Below are 13,924 nucleotides of genomic sequence, written 5' to 3'. Positions count from 1 at the left end.
CGGGAAATTACAAGAAGAGAAGAAACATAGCTTTTTATCTTTGCCCACTTATTTAATGGATATGATCCTCTTCATCTCATTTTTCCCCAGCTTTATTGAGATATAATTGGTATATACAACCTGCACATAATGAATGTATACAAATTGGTACATTTGGACATATGTATACCTTATGTTACCATCATCACAATCCAGGTAATAAATGCCTGTCACCTTTAAAAGTTTCCTTGTGTGAATGTGTTTGTGTGTGTGTGTAAGTGTACAGGGTAAGAGCCCAGAAAAAAATAAACTCACTCAAGCGTGGTCGACTCATGTTTCTAGAGGGTGCCCGGAGTACATTATGAGAAATGGATAGTCTCTACAATAAATGGTGTTGGGAAAACTGGATATCCACATCCAAAAGAGTGAAAGTGAGCCATGTCCTTTGCCAAACATAAAAATGAACTCAAAATGGAGGAAAGACTTAAATGTAAGGTCTGAAACCATAAAATTCCTGGAGGAAATGATAGGAGAAAAGACTATTTATATTTACAGATTTTATTTTCCACTGATAACCCTTCCCTGTAATAGAAAAAGTACCCTTTGGTATATTTTGTGGTACAGTTTTGCTGACTACTAACTCTCTAGATTTTATTGTTCAGAAAAATACATTTGATGCTATTTTTTAAAGTATGTTTTCACTGGATATCAAATTATAAACTGACATTATTTTAGGGAATTTTAAAGATTTAGAGATGTTCCATTGCCTTCTAGTCCATATTGTTCCTCATGAGAAGGTAACAGTCATGTGTATCATCAGAATATAATTTTTATTATGGCTACTTTGAAACTTTTCTCCTTCTTTGGTTTTCCACAATTGGATTATGGTGTATGTAGGTGTGGTTTTTTCTGTAGTCTTCTTGCTTTTTATACCAAGATTCATGTTTGGATCTGTGGGTTTGAAGAATTTATTTTTTTTCTTCCAATCTCAACCTCATCTTTTAAAACATCAATTCTACTCATTTTAGACCATTTTGCATCACCCCGCAGGTCTTAAGCCTCTTTTCTTTAGTCTCCATTTCTTTTTCTATCAGATTGTATCAGCCCTTTCAATTTGTCTTCAATTTGCATTTGATTCTTTTTTTAGAGATTTTCCCCCCTTTGAACGACTGCATTTACTTTAACTCTTAGAACCTATTATCTTTGAATAGCTTGAAATTATTTATAATAGCTAGTTTTTGCTATATCGAACATCTGAGCTATCTCAAGGTTCCTTTTAATGGACCACTGTTATTCATAACTAAGAGTAACGTTTTCTCATTTTCTTTATATACAGGTAATTTTTATTATTTACAGAGCATTCTGTGTAACAAATTAGAATTAACTACATTATTAGTAATGTATATTATATGATATATTATTAAATATTATAGACAACTAGACTATCCTCTTTTGTTTTGAAGAGTGTTGTGTTTATTCTAGCGGGTAATTTAATTACCTGTTGACCACCTGATGCTTTTGTATGTTAGCTTCTTACATTTTATTGGGGTGAAATCAATGGAGAACTAAGGGTATTTCCCAGGCTGTTCCAACTTGGTGGGAGTCAACTTCGAAATTCTGCCTGCCCAGGAATCTTATTAGCGCTTGGTGTTGGCCTTGCTTAGGAAGTACCTAAAACACGCTGTTACTCTCAAACATGACCCTTATTTTCTAAGGGTTAGTTATTCTGATTTCTTAATAGGACATCAAAAATTTTAAAGAGGTATATTATTTTGCTGAGCTGAAAATCCTACCTTTTTTCTGCATGGCTTGAATTCTACTATCACTTTTTTACTCTGAACCCTCAAAGAACAGGAAATGCTAGGCCTCAAATAGTTTCACTCTGTCTGTGTAGCCCAATCTTCAGGTAAGGACTAATATGGAATCCACACAAACTCCCATGACACTTCCTCTACACAGCCCTGTCTGCTCTGGTGCTCTCTCTTATAGATAGTCCCTTGTGCTGCCCTAAACTCTACTCTAGATTTCCCCAGGTCTTCCAGAAATCCAGGCTCTTGTTGGACTCTAGCTCAGTATGTTCATATACGGCCTATGTCCCTAGACAGAGAGCAAGACTGATAATAGGGCTCATCTCATGAGTTTCTCATCTTGTAACATGGGATTGCAGTCTTACGCTGTATATTTTCCATTCCCCAAAACTGTCACTCATAGAGTTTGCTAACTGTATCATTGTTTATTTTTTATTTATTTTATTTTATTTTTTTAAATGTTTTATTTATTTCTAGGAGAGAGAGAGAGAGAGAGAGGGAGGGAGGGAGAGAGACAGCATGAGCAGGGGAGGGTCAGAGAGAGAAGGAGTCACAGACTGAAACAGGCTCCAAGCTCTGAGCTGGCAGTCAGCACAGAGCCTGACGCAGGGCTCGAACCCATGAACAGCGAGATCATGACCTAAGCGAAAGTCGGATGCTTAACCGACTAAGCCACCCAGGAGCCCCTCATTATTTATTTTTTAAAGTTGACTTATTTGTTTTGAGAGAGAGAAAGCAAGCAGGGGGAGGGACAGAGAGAGAGAGGAGAGAGAGAGAATTCCAAGTAGGCTCCTAGCTGCAAGCTAGAGCCTGATGCAGGGCTTGATGGGGGCCTCAATCTCACAAACCATGAGATCATGATCTGATTTGAAATCAGGAATTGGATGTTTAACTGAATGAGCCACCCAGGTTTCACTAGGGTTGTTTATTGGGAAAAGGCTGGTCCCACTCATTTTTAGTAGGTACCATTCAAGAGCTTAGCAAAACTAAATCACAATATTCAACACCTTTTAAATGAAGATCTCTCTCTCTCTCTCTCTCACATGATAGATAGATAGGTAGACAGACAGACACACACACACACACACACACGATGGAATACTACTGAGCTATAAAACAGAATGAAATGTCACCTTTGCAACAATATGGATGAACTTAGAAGGTATAATGCTGAGTGAAATAAGTCAGAGAAAAACAATATGATTTCACTCATGTGTAGAATTTAAGAAACAAAACAAACCAAAGAAGAGAGGGACAGAAAAAAACCCCACACCACTCTTAAATACAGAGAACAAACTGGTGGTTAGCCAGAGAGGAGGTGGGCAGGTGGGTGAGTGAAATAGATAAAGGGGATTAAGAGCACACTTATTTTGTTGAGCAATGAAAAATATATAGAATTGTTGAATCACTATTATGTATCCCTGTACATTATACGGTTGAATCATTATATTAGATACATAAAACTAACTATATATTAATTACTAAGTAGGGATTTTTACATTTTTGTTTAAGTTTATTTACGTATTTTGAGAGAAAGAGAGTGTACGTGAGTGGGGGAGGGGCAGGCAGAGAGGGAAAGAGAGAGAGAATCCCAAGCAGGTGGCGTGATGTGGGGCTTGAACTTAGGGACTGTGAGATCATGACCTGAGCCAAAATCAAGAGTTGGATGCTTAAACAACTGAGCCACACAGGATCGTCTCCAAAATAGGAATTTTAAAGACATGGGTTATATAGTGTATGTATTTTATTTTTTGATTTTTGATTTTTATTTTTTTTAAATGTTTTATTTATTTCTAGGAGGGAGAGACAGTGTGAGGAGGGGAGGGTCAGAGAGAGAGGGAGTCACAGACTCTGAAACAGGCTCCAGGCTCTGGGCTGGCAGTCAGCACAGAGCCCAACGCGGGGCTCGAACCCACGAACCGCGAGATCATGACCTAAGCGAAAGTCGGACGCTTAACTGACTAAGGCACCCAGGCGCCCCTATTTTTTGATTTTTTAATGTTTATTTATTTTTCAGAGAAAAAGAGAGACAGAGTGCTAGCGAGGTTGGGAGGCAGGAGGCAGAAAGAGAGGGAGATACAGAATCTGATCCCGGGGCTCGAACTCAAAAGCCATGAGATCATGACCTGAGCTGATGTTGGATGTTTCACTGAACGAGCCACCCAAGTGTCCCTATATTGTGTGTACTTTAAAGACATGTATATAGTTACTTGTATGCTACTGCTTAAATTAAAGATAATTAGTATAAAGAAAAATGATGACAAATATTCTGTAACATACAAACTGAGTCAAAAGTGCCTCAAAATTTTAAACTATAATTTAAGTAATGTGTTTAACTTGGATGAAAATTTACGTATGAAATTAAACTTAAACATTTTCTTCTCTTCCTATGGCTTCATTCACTCCCTCCCTCATTCATTCACTCAACAAGTATTCATTAGCAGTGTAGACTGTCCCAGAACTTCTCCAGGTGCTGGGGAGTGGGGGTATTCTATTTATACTTTTGCTCCTGTTCTCCCTATCTCTTAAAATTTCACATTATATTTGTGCTCTCTATTTCTGTTTTCTGGGAAAGTTCCAACTAACCTACTCATTTTTTGACCATTTCTATTCTGCATATTGAAGTTAGTCATTTACTTATTTACTTCAGCAATGACATTTTTACATTCATTATCACCAAACATTTTTTTTCGCTGTTTTCTTCCTCCTATTTCTTTTACCATCCCTTCTTTCTTTGAGAATGTTATTTTATGGTATTTAAAGTAGCACTATTTCTTGTTATGTCTATCTAGTGTAAAATAGATTAATTGTTCTATTTCTTTCATAATAAGTTTGTTTCTTGTGCATATTTTATTCCTAGGAGGCCGCTAACTTACTGGTCTGATATTGCTAGCAAGGGTGAGATAGCCTCAGTGCTTGTTTGTATGCCTCTAGAAAAAGGGAAAGTGTGCTTCAGGACAGAGAGATTCTGCTTTCACATCAGTTCCATGATCTTCCCAACCTGCTCCTTCTCAGGGATTTTCTCCCTCCAGAATCTCCCATTTCCAATACCTCAATTCCTGGTATTATCTTTTTGGAGTTGCCTGGTAAAGAGGTGGGAGGAGGGAAAATGGTAAAGAAAAGAAGATATGCAGGAGCCAGCCATCTTGGCTGACCTCACCACTGTACACTGTCTACCCAGCCAGGCTCTGCTTTTCTTTTTCAATGTTTCAAGTCAGAGCTGTTACTTACCTGCCCTGTAGTAATGTCAGGTAATAATCCACCTAGAATAATATACAGAGGAAAAAAACTCACCTAGGATACAAAGTGCTCTCTCAGATTAGCTCCAAAATGTCACTCCCTTCTACTCAAGCTTGATGGTCTCACCACACATCTTTCTCTTAACTAGACTCAGATGGGTATTGACTACTGACAATATTTCTACAATCAGCCATCCCTCCTCCTCTGCTTTTTTTGATGAAATTTTCATTGTGGTATTATCAAGACAGAAAGAAAAAAGGGTTAGCTTACCTATGGCTAAGTCTGAATATCCATCCACCTTACATTTATATGATTGTACTGTTTTGCTTTTAAAATACTGTCACATTGATTAGCTTATTTGACATTCCTAAAGTTATTTTTCATGGGAAGCAGATCTTCTATTCTACAGATAAAGGAGCTATGGCCAGAAAGAGTTCAATGTCTTACACAAGGCTGAACTGCAAGACGTTGTGAACATGTTCAGACAATGAAGAACTATCTTTACATAGTTACCGAGAATGAAAAATGGCCATGTTCACAATACATTATTCAGAAAGTTGCATGCAGACCATGAGAATTTGCTTTCTTTGCTCCTTGCTATAATATGATACTGTGATTTCTGATACAGTATGACACTATTATTGTGACACACTGTATTAGTTTGCACGCACTGCCACATCAAAATAACCATAACCTGCATAGCTTGGACAACCTTTTCTCATAGTGTTGGAGGATGAAAGTCCAAGATCAAATTGCCAGGATAGTCAGGTTCTGGTGACCACTGTCTTCTTGAAGGGCAGAGAGCCATCTTCTCAATGTGTTTTGACGTGGCATGAAACAGCAAGAGAGCAGTCTCTGGTGCCTCTTCTTATGAGGGCTAATACCATTATGAGGGCTCTACCCTCATGACCTCATCTAAACATAATGATCTCCCAAAGTCCTCATCCTTTTCTCCAAATACTATCACACTGGGGCAGAATGTTTGTGTGTGTGCGTGATTGCACGTGTGTGCATGGAGAGGGGACTGCAACCTATGAATTTTTGAGGGACACAATTCAGTCTCTTGCACAAGCCAACTCTAGTCTGAATCTTATATCCTGTTTCTAGTTGCATATAGATGTTTAACTATTTCTTTTTCAGGTTCCAAGATGTGATCAACTTCAATCTGTAGGTCCATCTCTTAGCTCTGCTTCCCCCATCTATCCAGCAGCAAATTGTCTGAATTTGATGTTTAATTCTTTCTTTCACATCTACTTTAATTTTACTAAATTCAGTTAATTTCCACCCTTATGAAATTCTTTACATCCTAAAAAAATTTAACTTGAACTTTCTCTCTGATCTCCTAGACCAGTTAGGGTGTTTTGGTGAATAACAGTGTGTAATTCAGAAATTAGTGTCTCAGTTGAGAGTCCTGATTCTTGTAGTGTGTCTACATTTAAAACATCTGTAATTAATGAAATATAAGGGCATGAAATCTACATTAAATTAACCTTTTATGTTGCAATATTTTATTTTTGGGCTCAATAATAGCCTTTTGATGACCATGCTGTTTTGAGTCTTTCATTGGAGGAATTACATGATTTTATAATGAAGAAAATGAGTAATGAGAGAATTTAAGGAAGCATTAAACTTCTACATCAAGCAAGCTGAGTACAATAAAATTTTTAATTGAAGTTTTTCCATAAGTACAACATGGAATTTGGGTTATTCATGAAATGTTTACTGGAGGAAAAATAAAATTTGTCCAAAATACTGTATAAGTTAGATCTAATGCTAAAGTAAATATTTTGATACAATTTTTGCTAAGTGATAGTGCTAACTTTCTTAATTAATATTTACCTTTTTATTTCTACACTTTCAGATTTAGCATGGACTCACCTACATTTTATCTAGCTTAATTATTAAAAAATTCCCTTAACATCACTAGTAAAAGAGTCACTGATGTGTGTCAAAAACAGCTTCAATTTACAATCAGAAGACACGCATTATATTTTTGGATTCCTGAGCCTTTGTTAGCTAAAACTGTCAGAGGAGGGTGATGTCACCTTTTCTACACAATTCACACACAGGATTGAGATGAAAAGATATAAGTGGAATCAGCTCATTCACTACAGAATGTTACACATTAAGAGTTTTTAGAATATATTATGCATTTTCTACTCCATTTTTTAAAATTTTTTAAGTTTATTTTTGAGACAGAGAGAGAGAGGGGGTGAGAGGGAGAGAATATGTGTGAGAGGGGAGGAGAGAGAGAGAATCCCAAGGAGGCACTGCATTTTCAGCACAGAACCCAATGTGGGGCTCGAGATCATGACCTGAACTGAAATCAGGAATAGGATGTATAACCAACTGAGCCACCCGGCACTCTTCTACTCCATATTTTTAAAAATAACTACAATTCATGATCTGGCTGAAACATTGGCATCCACTATTTTATCTATTATGATAAATAAAATTTTAATAAATTTAATAGAATTCTGACCCTGTAAAATATTTGATTTCACATAGAAGTTTCTTGCATTTTAGAGTTATCACCAGGAAAATTTATGATGTATTATTTTTCCATCACTTAATTTGTTGTTACTTTTCAGAGCTGTTAATGATTTATCCATAATCTTATGTTGCCTGTTTTTAGATATTCATAAGGCACAAGTAACTGGCTGAAGAGAACAAACATATGCATTGCCAGAGAATAAAATATATTTTCCATGGTCATTTTATATGAAACAAATAATTCAATCTGACATTAGAAAACAAGAATATATTTTGATATTTTGATTAGGAGTTATTTGGTTGTTATTTTTTCCTCTGTAGTCTTGAAAACTAAGTGATTCTAAAGTCCTTCAACATACTATTTTGTAAACAGATTCAGCCAATCTGAATTTCTTTACATTCACTGAGTGATACATATATTTCCTTTCAAAAAACTCTCACCTTTTCCTTATTTGTCCTCTAGAATCTAATTTTAGTTATGTGTGATCTGCTGTTGCTGGGCATGGAGAAAACAGCAGTTCTAATATGTATATCTAAGTATTGTACTATATCAACAGAAAATTGTGCACAATCCTAGCACAAATATTTCTCAACTAGAAGCAAAAGAAACAATCACAGGCACATTTTTGCTTGGTTGAACCCTATTTGCCATGTTTGTGGAAGAGATTATACTATGAAGGATTTTTTTCAATATTGCCTTTGATATTGTCTCCTTCATATGTAGGCTGTATTTAAAAAATATTCCTTGGGGCGCCTGATTGGTTCAGTCCAGTCACTTGAGTCTCTGATTTTGGCTCAGGTCATGATCTCGTGGTTTGTGAGCTGGAGCTCCACATCCGGCAGTGTGCTGCTTGCAGTGTGGAGTCTGGTGCCTGCTTCGGATTGTGTCTCCCTCTCTTTGCCCCTCCCCAACTCTCACTCTGTCTCTCTTTCTCTAAAAAATAAATATACATTAAAAAATTATTAAAAATACTTCTTGTGGCAGAAAAACCCTAAATTGACTTCCAATGATTCTTATCCCTGGTTTTCATGTCTTTGTGTATAATTCCTTTTCACTGAAAGTGGGAAGAAATTATGATGGGATATCACTTCAGTAATTATGTTATGACATAAAAGATCCCACCTTAGCCGACTAGAGCTAGAGATTCTTCTTGCTGGTTAATGAAGTAGACAGAGGGGTTGGAAAAACCCACATGACAAAGGATTACCGATGGTCTCTAGGATGTGCAGACATCTTTTAGGACATGAAAGTGGCCTCAGCCAACAAGGAGTAAAACACTTCGGCCTTCTACCATACAGTCATTAGAAGATTAATTCTCTCAATAACCTCAGTAAGTTTGGACATGATTCAACTTCCTATCTGAAACTGAGCCTCCAGATGAGAACATTCCAGTCAACCCTTTGATTGCAGCCTTGTGAGACCCAGAACAGAGGATTTAGCTAAACCATACCTCAACTCCTAACACAAAGAAGTTGTGAGATAATAAATGTGTGTTGTCAAAAGATGCTCAGTTTGTAGTAAGTGGTTACGCAGCATTAAGTACATAGCACTCTCAATTCCATTGCTCATCAATAAAATATCTCACAAGGTCTATGATTAAACCTATTCTTGTCTTTTAAATTATTCTGAGTCCAATGGTCCTTTCTCCTGAGAAGCTATCAGTAATGGTGTTTAGTATTACAGAAATAAAACCTAGATTCTATGTTTTCCTTTCCTTGAAAATCTCCATTTAACTTCATTGTAATATTTTCAACTAAGGCAATTTAAAACATATATGTATGTGTGTACGTATGTATATATATACATATATATATTTATGTATGTATGTGTATATGCAAGTGTGATTTAATCTTCCTAGAATAAAATCAATAGCCATAGCCTTTATTGCAGATACACCAATAGAATTAAGTTGTCTCCAATAAAATTCAAGTAGAAAGGGTATCTAAAACTACCACTTTTTAAGGAAGTATCCTTAAAAAGGCGTAACACACTGAAATGTAGAAGTAATAGCTGGGACTTCAACAGCTATTAGGACTATAAGATGTGGCATATATTGATCATAATTGAGCAGTAAGATTGTAGAAAGACTTTGTGGAAAAGCCATTGTTGTAGTTCCTGAAATGATACTTCAAAGCTTAACCTGAGTATAATAATTTTCTATCTTGTTCAAATCTTGGTTACTTGAAGTTTTATACATATTTTCAGATACTTGACAAATAACACACATAATTAATTTGTGATTGCCAAATAATATAGTATTACAACCTATATATCTCTATTTGGCTGAGGAGCAAAGGTCAAAATGACCCTGGTAAAGGCTTATACAAGTGCTGTCATTACTCTAGTAGAGGATTATACAAGGGGTTAGTATTTCAAAGTCAAGTAATATATGAACAAAGGCATTAAGTCTTGAAAATGTGTAATGACTTGGTGGGAAGCAGCATGATCTAATTTGAGTAGAGTTTGGAGTAATGGGTAGGACTGAAAGAGATATATTTCTGTATATTCCATTTGGGATATTAATGAGTGGTTTGAAAATTCATGACACTGAATTAATGTATCACCTGTATAAGACCATGAAGAGCACAGACATTTGTCACTAAAAGTAAGATATATTTTCTAGGAAAATAAAGCCCTGCAGTATGGAAAATGGATTGAAAGGAAAAGAGGCCTAAAATCCAGAATTCAAATAAAAGGCTACTATATTTTCTCAGGTAAGAGAATATATGGCTTTACAAATATAATAGGAATAAAAGTTTAAAAAAATGATAGATTCTAAATACGAAGCAAAGATAAAACTGAGAAGATTTAGAAACTGACTTGATAGTGGAAGATTTCTAGGAGAGTATTTATTATTCTATTTCTGGTGTCTATTCTGACACCTAGCAAATTAGGCACACAATAAATGTTAAATATTTTCAAGATGATTGCAAAATTTTCATCAGTAAAGAAACAATACATACTGGTTGTTTTATGCTTAATTATAACTTGTAGTTATGCAATAAAAATTCTTATAGAATAAATACCCACTGTTACCTGTTGAAAAAGATACCACTCNTCCTGGAACTTGTAAAAATATCTTCACAGAAAAAGTGTTTGGTTTTCTACCATTGTTCACAAAGCTTACTTAATCCACAAAACAAACAAACAATAAACAAAACTATGCATACCTTTACCATAACTCTATTAGTAAATAAAATAAATGAAAATACACAGGATTTTGGAGTATTATCATTAATATTTTCTAACATGGACAGTGCACTACAACTTAGCCATTCTCTGTTCCCAAAATATCTTACTTTCTCACACCCTGACTTCTCAGCAAACACAACCCCACTCACTGGCCTCCATACTCCCACACAAGTCACACACACATGATATAACTGGGAAAAGGAGGTGTGAAATTTTTAGCCTTCCTGGGAGCTAAAGTAAATATAAATGTGAGGACTGCCATTCACTTTTAGTTCAATTCTGTAAATTTTTATGTGTAGTGAGATCAAGTTCATTTTCGGGTGACTGTATAACATTCATGACTAGTGGAAGAGTGATCTTGAATTTGGTAAAACAGGTAAAATAATAAAATTAGTTAATTTGGCGGTCAGGAAGTAAACAGAATTGTCTTCAAAGATCTTTGTGGATAAACAATATATGCAGAAAGATCATACAGACCCTTGTATATATTCTATTCCTGAGTTCCCTTCTGTGTAGTTTCGAAGGGTTTTGAATTGTGGCAAATTCATAAGGATTACTAATTGTGATATGCCTTAACAGAAGAAATAAATGCCTTTTCATAGTTCTTTCTAGACCTCTAATTCTATGGAATCACTGATTTCTTTATACAATTGACCCTTAACAACACAGGTTTGAACTTTGCAGATCCACTTCTACATGGATATTTAAAAAAAATATAGTGAAGTACTGTAAATGTGTTTTCTCTTATGATTTTCTTATAACATTTTCTTTTCAAAGAATATTTATTTATTTTTGAGAGAGAGAGAGAGAAAGAGAGAGAGTGAGAGTGGAGGAGGGGTAGAGAGAGGGAGAGAGAGAAGGAGAGACAGAATCGGAAGCAAGCTCCAGGCTTTGAGCTGTCAGTACAAAGCCCAACATGGGGCTTGAACTCATGAACCGAGTGATAATAACCTGAGCCAAAGTTGAAGTTTTAACTGACTGAATAACCCACGCTCCCCAATAACATTTTCTTTTCTCTAGCTTACTTTATTGTAAAAATACAGTATATAATATATATATAGTACAAAATATGTGTTAATAGATTATATACTCAGTAGGGTTTCTGGTCAACATTAGGCTTAAGTAGTTAGGTTTTGGGGGAATCAAAAACTATATGCAAAATTTTTACCATGTTGTGGGTTCTTGCCCCTAACTTCTGTTGTTCAAGGGTTAAATGTGTATTTTCCTGGATTACACAATATTTGGAATTCAATTATTTCTTTTTTTCTTGAAAACTATATTGGAAAACTACATATTGGAATCTTGAAACAATGAGGTTGACCTGAAGGCAGAGAAATGCACACTGGAAACAAATTAGTTCATGAGCTATTTCCTCTCGCTTGTGGGGACAATCCATAACAGGCTTATTCCTTTCTGGAGCTACCAAAATCTACTTACTATATCCCATGGATCTTGAATGGGAAATGGTTTTTACTGGGAAAAAGCATTCCTTCTGGTCTCAGTTTGTCATCCAGTTCAGAAAATAAGATTTGGGTCACATAATAGAGAACAAATGAAAATCTTACAGAAGCATCATTGTCTAAACTAGTCTAAAGTGTCAACAGCAACAAATTAGAACGAATATAAGTCCAAAAGTTTGAATAAAGGCATGTAGTTAATTTTATGGAGGATTTTTGTTTTGGGGAGTTAATAAAAAAAAAGGTGTCCTATTTTACCAATATGTGGAAAACAACAACCTTTGAAGGATTCTTACTGGCTTAGGGAAAAATATATAAATTAAAGGTGAAAGTACATTGTGCCATTTAAATTACTCCATAGACTAACAGACATCATTCTCTTTCCCTTGTAAATATGCACAGGGATAAAAATTAGCAGTGAGATCATCATGTAAGTAGCATTGTCCTAGGGATTTCTGGTTTTGTTTTAATAGTTCATTTAAAAATGTTTATTTATTTATTTACCTATTTATTTATTTAGAGAGAACACAGGGGAGAGGCAAAGAGGGTAAGAGAGAGAACCCTAGGGAGGCTCTGCACTATCAGCACAGAGTCCAACTCAGGGCTCCATCTCACAAACTGTGAGATCACGACCTGAACCTAAATCAAGAGTCAGATATTTATGTGACTGAGCCACCCAGGCATCCTGTTTTAATAGTTCACTGAAAGAAAAGTAGAAAGCTTTTAAGTCTTACTGAATGTTGATAAAAGGGTTGTAAAATCAAGAGGTGGCAGGATGCAGCAGAGAGGACATATTCATATTCTATGGCTAGTTTATTGCATTTTATCTACCTAATATCACATTTCAGGAAGCAAAAATATCTCAAGGTGATTCATGTCTAGAAAATTTTCTTAAAGGTAAGAACTTATGAGTAAAAATTTATATTACCCATGAACAAGATTTAATTAAGTTTGAAGCATTTATACTTGCTTTTCAGATAATATACAATTTTCTGTTTCATTTTTTACTAGCATAAACATCCCAACTATTATGACTAACTTTAACTAGAATGAAATATTACTGAAAAAGAATAAAAGAAATATATCCTTTTAATATATGCCTAACTCAACTGAAAAATTATACACATTTACTTAGTATATAGATTATAAAATAATTTAAATATTTACATATGATTTAATAGAGTTAATATTTCTTTTAATACATTGAAAGATAATGACATCAAAAAGCTTTGACTGATATTTCTTTCTAAAAATTTATTATATGCCAGATACAACTTTATTGCTTTCCCTCTGAATATCTGTGAACCAATGGCTGGCCAAGACAAAATTAGGATCCACCATACATTCAGAGTTATTTAATAAATAAATAATAAGAAAACACTCTACTATTAAGAAAACCAAAGCAAGTGTTGGTTAACAATTTTAGACTTGCAGAACAAAATATGTATTAGGATTAATATTTGCAATGTGATCTAAAAAAACCTAGTTAGGAATTGTCACTTTATTAAACACTCAAAATAACCAAACCATTCACCAAATCTGCTTGAATTCACATAAACTTATAATTTTATAGACATATAAACTGTCTTAACTACTAACATAAATGCCTTGAAAAGAAATGAGTAGCTCTAACTATGGCAGTCAAACCGCTCATAGTATGTGTCATGGATTTGCAAAATACTTTAAGTTCCTATATTGACACAGCCTACCATCCCTGATCAAAAATATATGAAAGGCAAAATATTTAGAATCTT

General features: G+C 35.0%; 1 protein-coding gene across 1 annotated transcript in view; it reads right to left on the bottom strand.

Annotated features, from left to right (window-relative positions):
• The window catches only part of MDGA2 (MAM domain containing glycosylphosphatidylinositol anchor 2), an 811,206-nt gene that overhangs the window by 102,965 nt on the left and 694,317 nt on the right, over positions 1 to 13,924 (bottom strand). The window lies entirely within an intron of this gene.

Source organism: Crocuta crocuta, unplaced genomic scaffold, assembly GCF_008692635.1.
Source record: "Crocuta crocuta isolate KB4526 unplaced genomic scaffold, BGI_CrCroc_1.0 scaffold163, whole genome shotgun sequence".
NCBI lineage: Eukaryota > Metazoa > Chordata > Mammalia > Carnivora > Hyaenidae > Crocuta > Crocuta crocuta.
This window is presented reverse-complemented; position numbering and strand designations above follow the sequence as displayed.